Source organism: Panulirus ornatus, chromosome 16 (assembly GCF_036320965.1).
Source record: "Panulirus ornatus isolate Po-2019 chromosome 16, ASM3632096v1, whole genome shotgun sequence".
NCBI classification, from domain to species: domain Eukaryota; kingdom Metazoa; phylum Arthropoda; class Malacostraca; order Decapoda; family Palinuridae; genus Panulirus; species Panulirus ornatus.
In genome coordinates this window covers 15,608,535-15,616,985 of record NC_092239.1, presented here as the reverse complement: position 1 = coordinate 15,616,985, position 8,451 = coordinate 15,608,535, and the positions used below count along the sequence as shown (strand labels likewise).

At 41.9% G+C, this 8,451-nt stretch overlaps 1 long non-coding RNA gene across 1 annotated transcript in view; it reads right to left on the bottom strand.

Annotated features, from left to right (window-relative positions):
- LOC139753982 (uncharacterized) overlaps positions 1-8,451 on the bottom strand; it is a 285,933-nt gene that overhangs the window by 231,992 nt on the left and 45,490 nt on the right. Inside the window, exon 2 of the long non-coding RNA XR_011713794.1 lies at positions 2,533-2,568. This is a non-coding gene — a long non-coding RNA (uncharacterized lncRNA). The remainder of the gene's footprint in view (positions 1-2,532; positions 2,569-8,451) is intronic.

Genomic DNA, 8,451 nt, shown 5'->3' with positions numbered 1-8,451 from the left:
AGCCACCAGCGCTGTATCATCAGCGAACAACAACTGACTCACTTCCCAAGCTCTCTCATCCCCAACAGACTTCATACTTGCCCCTCTTTCCAAAACTCTTGCATTTACCTCCCTAACAACCCCATCCATAAACAAATTAAACAACCATGGAGACATCACACACCCCTGCCGCAAACCTACATTCACTGAGAACCAATCACTTTCCTCTCTTCCTACACGTACACATGCCTTACATCCTCGATAAAAACTTTTCACTGCTTCTAACAACTTTCCTCCCACACCATATATTCTTAATACCTTCCACAGAGCATCTCTATCAACTCTATCATATGCCTTCTCCAGATCCATAAATGCTACATACAAATCCATTTGCTTTTCTAAGTATTTCTCACACACATTCTTCAAAGCAAACACCTGATCCACACATCCTCTACCACTTCTGAAACCACACTGCTCTTCCCCAATCTGATGCTCTGTACATGCCTTCACCCTCTCAATCAATATCCTCCCATATAATTTACCAGGAATACTCAACAAACTTATACCTCTGTAATTTGAGCACTCGCTCTTATCCCCTTTGCCTTTGTACAATGGCACTATGCACGCATTCCGCCAATCCTCAGGCACCTCACCATGAGTCATACATACATTAAATAACCCTACCAACCAGTCAACAATACAGTCACCCCCTTTTTTAATAAATTCCACTGCAATACCATCCAAACCTGCTGCCTTGCCGGCTTTCATCTTCCGCAAAGCTTTCACTACCTCTTCTCTGTTTACCAAATCATTTTCCCTAACCCTCTCACTTTGCACACCACCTCGACCAAAACACCCTATATCTGCCACTCTATCATCAAACACATTCAACAAACCTTCAAAATACTCACTCCATCTCCTTCTCACATCACCACTACTTGTTATCACCTCCCCATTTGCGCCCTTCACTGAAGTTCCCATTTGCTCCCTTGTCTTACGCACTTTATTTACCTCCTTCCAGAACATCTTTTTATTCTCCCTAAAATTTAATGATACTCTCTCACCCCAACTCTCATTTGCCCTTTTTTTCACCTCTTGCACCTTTCTCTTGACCTCCTGTCTCTTTCTTTTATACATCTCCCACTCAATTTCATTTTTTCCCTGCAAAAATCGTCCAAATGCCTCTCTCTTCTCTTTCACTAATACTCTTACTTCTTCATCCCACCACTCACTACCCTTTCTAATCAACCCACCTCCCACTCTTCTCATGCCACAAGCATCTTTTGCGCAATCCATCACTGATTCCCTAAATACATCCCATTCCTCCCCCACTCCCCTTACTTCCATTGTTCTCACCTTTTTCCATTCTGTACTCAGTCTCTCCTGGTACTTCCTCACACAGGTCTCCTTCCCAAGCTCACTTACTCTCACCACCCTATTAAATACAATATCCAGTGTTAATTCATGACATTTTTTTTCTACATGTTATATGATATCACACAAACACACACACACGCACACACACACACGCACACACACATACACACACCATATACAACTGTATCATCACTATAAGCAAGGTGTGAGCCGGGCACGGTACACACTCCATATAGAATCGTATCATCACCAGGCCTGATGCTAGCCAGGTTCGGTACCCGTCAGGCTCGGTAAACGCCAGGCTTGGTTACCGCCAGGCTCGGTAAACGGCAGATTCAGTACACGCCAGGCTTGGTTACCGCCAGGCTCGGTAAACGGCAGATACGGGACACGCCAGGCTTGGTAAACGCTAGGCAGAGGAGAGCGTGTGTAAGTATCCCAGCGATCAACCAGTTCCTGTGCTGAGGCTGGTGCTCTGCCCATCTCCTGCCTGACGTCCTCTCCGCCACCTCGAGGATTTTCACCATTGCTTCCCTGGGTCTGGCTGCCTGGTAGCTAGGTAAACCCGGCTGCAGGTTATTAGAGTAAAGGAGGATCCCACTACAGAGACGCCGCTGGGGAAATAACCCAACTTTTCAAGGCTGGCCGAAAACCTGGAAAACTCGCGTCGTTTCCGTAATTTTATGCGAATGACACATTAGCCGGGAGGGGCGAGCCCCTCCTGCCCCGGGAGGAGGTCTCTACTGCCTACCTAAACATCGCAGGTCTCAAACGCCGTAGACTCCCAACCAGTAACTTTCAATGAAATCTAATATATATATATATATATATATATATATATATATATATATATATATATATATATATATATATATATATGAGCGCTACCTCGTGAACGCGAGAAATGGCGAACATATACGAGGAACACACAAATATTTCCCTGATAAGCATTCAGGAACGTCATAACACTCCAGTATACCACATCCCCTAACTAAAGAGCTGAGTATATCCAAGCGGTCGAGCACCAGTCACGACTACTTCATTCCAATACAAGAAGCGAGATCACAACGTACCCAGGAAACCACCCCCTCAGCCTTCTCTAATGTAGAGCCAAGGACGTATGCAAGCCAACAGCGCTGCCTGCCTGCAACACCAGCCAATAATAATAATACTTACGGTCATTCCTCTTCAGCTCACTCAATCCTGCGCCACCTGTAGGAAGAAAATCAAACCGTCAAGTCTTTTTATTTTTTTAAAAAAAACACTACTAACTCCGGTTGACACGATCGTCCACACTATTTGCCATGACTCACATCATTACACTTAGTCTATACAGCTTTCCAGATGCTACCATTATAAGGTACAGCTACAGCTACTTCTTCCCTCAGATAAGTTCTTAAATTTTCCCTCGGTATCACCAAACCACCACCAGCACACACGAGGTGTTCCCTGTGTAACATAATTTGTTCCACGGAAAAAAAATGTCCGGTAATACATGACGAGCAGCATTTACATATTTATGAATTAATTACATTTATCACACACTATGTCCAATAAAATGACATACTCCAGCTCCACAAACTACATGAGGTTTCATATATATATATATATATATATATATATATATATATATATATATATATATATATATATATATATATATATATGGTGTGGGAGGAAAGTTGTTAGAAGCAGTGAAAAGTTTTTATCGAGGATGTAAGGCATGTGTACGTGTAGGAAGAGAGGAAAGTGATTGGTTCTCAGTGAATGTAGGTTTGCGGCAGGGGTGTGTGATGTCTCCACGGTTGTTTAATTTGTTTATGGATGGGGTTGTTAGGGAGGTAAATGCAAGAGTTTTGGAAAGAGGGGCAAGTATGAAGTCTGTTGGGGATGAGAGAGCTTGGGAAGTGAGTCAGTTGTTGTTCGCTGATGATACAGCGCTGGTGGCGGATTCATGTGAGAAACTGCAGAAGCTGGTGACGGAGTTTGGTAAAGTGTGTGGAAGAAGAAAGTTAAGAGTAAATGTCAATAAGAGCAAGGTTATTAGGTACAGTAGGGTTGAGGGTCAAGTCAATTGGGAGGTGAGTTTGAATGGTGAGAGGCTGGAGGAAGTGAAGTGTTTTAGATATCTGGGAGTGGATCTGTCAGCGGATGGAACCATGGAAGCGGAAGTGGATCATAGGGTGGGGGAGGGGGCGAAAATTTTGGGAGCCTTGAAAAATGTGTGGAAGTCGAGAACATTATCCCGGAAAGCAAAAATGGGTATGTTTGAAGGAATAGTAGTTCCAACAATGTTGTATGGTTGCGAGGCGTGGGCTATGGATAGAGTTGTGCGTAGGAGGATGGATGTGCTGGAAATGAGATGTTTGAGGACAATGTGTGGTGTGAGGTGGTTTGATCGAGTAAGTAACGTAAGGGTAAGAGAGATGTGTGGAAATAAAAAGAGCGTGGTTGAGAGAGCAGAAGAGGGTGTTTTGAAGTGGTTTGGGCACATGGAGAGAATGAGTGAGGAAAGATTGACCAAGAGGATATATGTGTCGGAGGTGGAGGGAACGAGGAGAAGAGGGAGACCAAATTGGAGGTGGAAAGATGGAGTGAAAAGGATTTTGTGTGATCGGGGCCTGAACATGCAGGAGGGTGAAAGGAGGGCAAGGAATAGAGTGAATTGGAGCGATGTGGTATACAGGGGTTGACGTGCTGTCAGTGGATTGAATCAAGGCATGTGAAGCGTCTGGGGTAAACCATGGAAAGCTGTGTAGGTATGTATATTTGCGTGTGTGGACGTGTGTATGTACATGTGTATGGGGGGGGTTGGGCCATTTCTTTCGTCTGTTTCCTTGCGCTACCTCGCAAACGCGGGAGACAGCGACAAAGTATAAAAAAAAAAAAAAAAAAAAATATATATATATATATATATATATATCTTTCTTTCAAACCATTCGCCATTTCCCGCGTTAGCGAGGTAGCTCCAAGAACAGAGGACTGGGCCTTTTTTGGAATATCCTCACCTGGCCCCCTCTGTTCCTTCCCTTGGAAAATTAAAAAAAAACGAGAGGGGAGGATTTCCAGCCCCCCGCTCCCTCCCCTTTTAGTCGCCTTCTACGACACGCAGGGAATGCGTGGGAAGTATTCTTAATCCCCTATCCCCTGGGATAATATATATATACATATATATATATATATATATATATATATATATATATATATATATATATATATATATATATATATGAGAGTTGGGGTGAGAGAGTATCATTAAATTTTAGGGAGAATAAAAAGATGTTCTGGAAGGAGGTAAATAAAGTGCGTAAGACAAGGGAGCAAATGGGAACTTCAGTGAAGGGCGCAAATGGGGAGGTGATACCACGTAGTGGTGATGTGAGAAGGAGATGGAGTGAGTATTTTGAAGGTTTGTTGACTGTGTTTGATGATAGAGTGGCAGATATAGGGTGTTTTGGTCGAGGTGGTGTGCAAAGTGAGAGGGTTAGGGAAAATGATTTGGTAAACAGAGAAGAGGTAGTGAAAGCTTTGCGGAAGATGAAAGCCGGCAAGGCAGCAGGTTTGGATGGTATTGCAGTGGAATTTATTAAAAAAGGGGGTGACTGTATTGTTGACTGGTTGGTAAGGTTATTTAATGTATGTATGACTCATGGTGAGGTGCCTGAGGATTGGCGGAATGCGTGCATAGTGCCATTGTACAAAGGCAAAGGGGATAAGAGTGAGTGCTCAAATTACAGAGGTATAAGTTTGTTGAGTATTCCTGGTAAATTATATGGGAGGGTATTGATTGAGAGGGTGAAAGCATGTACAGAGCATCAGATTGGGAAAGAGCAGTGTGGTTTCAGAAGTAGTAGAGGATGTGTGGGTCAGGTGTTTGCTTTGAAGAATGTATGTGAGAAATACTTAGAAAAGCAAATGGATTTGTATGTAGCATTTATGGATCTGGAGAAGGCATATGATAGAGTTGATAGAGATGCTCTGTGGAAGGTATTAAGAATATATGGTGTGGGAGGAAAGTTGTTAGAAGCAGTGAAAAGTTTTTATCGAGGATGTAAGGCATGTGTACGTGTAGGAAGAGAGGAAAGTGATTGGTTCTCAGTGAATGTAGGTTTGCGGCAGGGGTGTGTGATGTCTCCATGGTTGTTTAATTTGTTTATGGATGGGGTTGTTAGGGAGGTAAATGCAAGAGTTTTGGAAAGAGGGGCAAGTATGAAGTCTGTTGGGGATGAGAGAGCTTGGGAAGTGAGTCAGTTGTTGTTCGCTGATGATACAGCGCTGGTGGCTGATTCATGTGAGAAACTGCAGAAGCTGGTGACTGAGTTTGGTAAAGTGTGTGGAAGAAGAAAGTTAAGAGTAAATGTGAATAAGAGCAAGGTTATTAGGTACAGTAGAATCCACAGAGCATCTCTATCAACTCTATCATATGCCTTCTCCAGATCCATAAATGCTACATACAAATCCATTTGCTTTTCTAAGTATTTCTCACATACATTCTTCAAAGCAAACACCTGATCCACACATCCTCTACTACTTCTGAAACCACACTGCTCTTCCCCAATCTGATGCTCTGTACATGCTTTCACCCTCTCAATCAATACCCTCCCATATAATTTACCAGGAATACTCAACAAACTTATACCTCTGTAATTTGAGCACTCACTCTTATCCCCTTTGCCTTTGTACAATGGCACTATGCACGCATTCCGCCAATCCTCAGGCACCTCACCTTGAGTCATACATACATTAAATAACCTTACCAACCAGTCAACAATACAGTCACCCCATTTTTTAATAAATTCCACTGCAATACCATCCAAACCTGCTGCCTTGCCGGCTTTCATCTTCCGCAAAGCTTTTACTACCTCTTCTCTGTTTACCAAATCATTTTCCCTAACCCTCTCACTTTGCACACCACCTCGACCAAAACACCCTAAATAAATAAAAAGAGTGTGGTTGACAGAGCAGAAGAGGGTGTTTTGAAATGGTTTGGTCACATGGAGAGAACGAGTGAGGAAAGATTGACCAAGAGGATATATATGTCAGAGGTGGAGGGAACGAGGAGAAGTGGGAGACCCAATTGGAGGTGGAAAGATGGAGTGAGAAAGATTTTGAGTGATCGGGGCCTGAACATGCAGGAGAGTGAAAGGCGTGAAAGGAATAGAGTGAATTGGAACGATGTGGTATACCGGGGTCGACGATTGTCTGAGCCTTTTATCTGAAGGACCAGCAAGGACCAGCAAGGTCACGCCTCGACCCGCCACCGTCAATGGATTGAGCCAGGCATGTGAAGCGTCTGGGGTAAACCATGGAAAGTTCTGTGGGGCCTGGATGTGGAAAGGGAGCTGTGGTTTCGGTGCATTATTACATGACAGATAGAGACTGAGTGTGAACGAATGTGGCATTTGTTGTGTTTTCATAGCGCTACCTCGCGCACATGCGGGGGGAGGGGTTGTTATTTCATGTGTGGCGGGGTGGTGATGGGAATGAATAAAGGCAGACAGTATGAATTGTGTACATGTGTATATATGTATATGTCTGTGTGTGTATGTATATGTATACGTTGAGATGTATAGGTATGTATATGTATACGTTGAGATGTATAGGTATGTATATTTGCGTGTATGGACGTGTATGTATATACATGTGTATGTGGGTGGGTTGGGCCATTTCTTTCGTCTATTTCCTTGCGCTACTTCGCTAACGCGGGAGACAGCGACAAAGCAAAATAAATAAATAAATAAATAAATAAATATATATATATATATATATATATATATATATATATATATATATATATATATATATATATATATATATATATATTGGAAAGAATCACAATTTTACGCATGATCAAGATATCCCTACGAGTCCACGGGAAAATGAAACACGATAAGTTCCCAAGTGCACTTTCGTGCAATAATTACATCAGGGGAAACACAAGAGAAATATAACAGTCAGTTGATATACATCAAAGAGACGAAGCTAGGACGCCATGGTTACATCCGCTATATATATATATATATATATATATATATATATATATATATATATATATATATATTTTCATACTACTATTCGCCATTTCCCGCGATAGCAAGGTAGCGTTAAGAGGACTGGACCTTCGAGGGAATATCCTCACCTGGCCCCCTTCTCTGTTCCTTGTTCTGGAAAACTAAAAGAAAACTGAGAGGGGAGGATTTCCAGCCCCCCGCTCCCTTCCCTTTTAGTCGCCTTCTACGACACGCAGGGAATACGTGGGAAATATTCTTTCTCCCCTTTCCCCAGGGATAGTATATATATATATATATATATATATATATATATATATATATATATATATATATATATATATAAGCGAATGCGACATATTTTAAACTGTTCCTGGCGCTTCTTCGCTAATAACGCGGTAAACAGCGGACAAGAACTGGGGAAAAAATTACATATATGATAATATGCCGATCACATTAGTCCGTGACAATTTCATAAAAGGGTAATGGCACTCTACCATGAATTCAGATAATTTACTGGAACGTTACAATACACAACATGTGTCACGGAGGATATCCGCCTTATCAGGTGTAAAACACCACACAAAGTTTCAAATCCCAACGTAAGCACAAAGTCCTGTACATCCCCTTACCGCCATGCCTCAGTAGGAACAGTTTCGACTCTACTTGTGTTAGGATTTGAAACTTTGTGAACTATTTAAACCTGACGAGGCGAATTTCTTCCGTGAAACATGTTGTGAATTGTTCAGCTTCAGTAATCTATCTGAACTCCTACTGAAGTGTGATTATCCCTTCATATATATATATATATATATATATATATATATATATATATATATATATATATATATATATATATATATATTCCTATGAGTCCACGGTTAAAATGAAACACGATAAGTTCCCAAGTGCACTTTCGTGTAATAATCACATCAGGGGAGACAAGAGAGAAATATAAGTCAGTTGATATACATCGAAGAGACGAGGCTAGGACGCCATTTGTTAAACATGCGATTGTCCAAGATTGTCTTGGACAATCGCATGTTTACCAAATGGCGTCCTAGCTTCGTCACTTCGATGTATATCA